Raw genomic sequence first — 2,091 nt, 5'->3', positions numbered from 1 at the left:
TCTGTAAAATCCATTTTAACTCCGAAAAATATAAATAAGATATCAAAATGTTCCTGAAAATAAGATCTATCCAATAAAAATATAATATGAAATTTTTATTTTTAATAAAAATTTAATTATTTAATACTTAATAATTAGGGATTTCTATTTTCGTGCCCCTGCTTCGTTAGTTGTACTCAGTTTTCCCCAGCTCGTTAGTTTTTCCTCAGTTTTCCCCTCCCTCTAGTTTGAAACCCCTCGAAGACGCGGGTTGCCGTCAGGTCAGAGGCCTTACCGTTACCGTGAGGTCGGTTCCTCGCCGACCGTCTCGTGCTTCGACAGGTGGATCCATCTACCGCCGACGCGTGGGCCGTTTTATTTCCTGATTGTATACGCGGTGCTGCCAATGACAAATGGGGCCGCTCTATGGGGCTGCCGCAGCCAATGACCGATGGGTCGTCTATTTATTTATAGAAAATTATATATTGCCGCTCTGTGGGGCCTCCGCAGCCAATGACCGCCTGTGGTCGTCTATTTTATTTAGAGAATATAATATAGAGCCGCTCCGTAGGGGTCGCCTCAGCCCATTTTCGCAGCTTAATCTAAAGTGACTCTTATGCTAAACATTGTGCATCCCGACGTTGACCTAGCGGTGGCGGCGAGCATAGCCGTTCCGACCATGCCGATATCGGCATCGGCATCGGCATCGTTTGGAGGATGTGGTGCTCGAATAATAGTGGAAATGCGATATTATTTTTTACATGCATAATATATAGAAAATAGCTAGATCTCTAAATCGATGCATATGAAGCTACATATATATTCTTGGTCATAATCCCCTTAATTATCTAAAGGGGATGGATGCATGGCTTCACGTCGTCGTCGCTTTCATCGTCAATATCTTCGTCGTCTGAGTAGTAGTACCTCCTGCACATTGTTCCGTCGAACACCTTCACTGTGAGCACATCATCGCCTTCATATTTGAAGTGTACGAACCAGCCGAAATCCACACCGTGCGCGATGGCGAATTTCTCCCAGCCCTTGTCGAGGTACATCCGGCCTTGTCCAGTCAAATAGGACCTCCACGGTCCGGAGACGAGGACCGCGATCAGCTGCTCGCGAGATACACCTTAGCTGGCTCCTTGCCGTCAAGATAGTCCGCAAATTTTTTTGGGAGTTCCTGCAAAGAGATCGAGCGCCGATCGTTTGAAATTAGGGAACCCTTGAAATTAAAGGTTTTTTAGAACATGCCCATAATTAATCACATGCATCATATATGTGGGAACGCGTACGTACCTTCTTGACCAAAGGGTCTTCATAGACGACGATGAAGAACTCCTCTATGATCAATGGCAGTGTTGACGGTGGTGGTGGCAATGATGATGATCCACTTCCCCTTCCCCTTCCCCTTCCCCTTCCCCTTCCCCTTCCGGTCCGCGTCCGAGACGTGGAAGCCATGGCAATGGATAAAGTGTATGTGAACGAAAAGAAGAGAGAGGCAGAACCTATTGACACAAGGGATGGCCGTGTGGGTGTTTATAAGGGAGAGATGACCGTTGTAGGGTTTACACAATAAAATAAGGAGGAGATGACCGTTGTGGGGGTTTATACACAATAAATTAAGGAGGAGACGACCGTTGTGGGGGTATAGTTTATCATTTTACCGTGAAAAGTAATGCCTAAAAGGAAAGTAATGGCTACAAGAAATCGGTGATGGTTTATCGTTTTTTGCGTGAAAAGTAATGGGTACAAGAAATGGGTGATGGTGTATCATTTTTTGCGTGAAAAGTAATGGCTACACGAAATGGGTGATGGTGTATCATTTTTGTGCGTGAAAAGTAATGGCTACAACAAATCGGTGATGGTTTATCATTTTTGTGCGTGAAAAGTAATGGCTACAACAAAATCGGTGATGGTTTATCATTTTTTTGCGTGAAAAGTAATGGGTACACGAAATGGGTGATGGTGTATCATTTTTGTGCGTGAAAAGTAATGGCTACAAGAAATCGGTGATGGTTTATCGTTTTTTGCGTGAAAAGTAATGGGTACAAGAAATGGGTGATGGTGTATCATTTTTTGCGTGAAAAGTAATGGCTACACGAAATGGGTGAT

Source organism: Lolium rigidum, chromosome 7, assembly GCF_022539505.1.
Source record: "Lolium rigidum isolate FL_2022 chromosome 7, APGP_CSIRO_Lrig_0.1, whole genome shotgun sequence".
NCBI classification, from domain to species: Eukaryota; Viridiplantae; Streptophyta; class Magnoliopsida; order Poales; family Poaceae; genus Lolium; species Lolium rigidum.
This window is presented reverse-complemented; position numbering follows the sequence as displayed.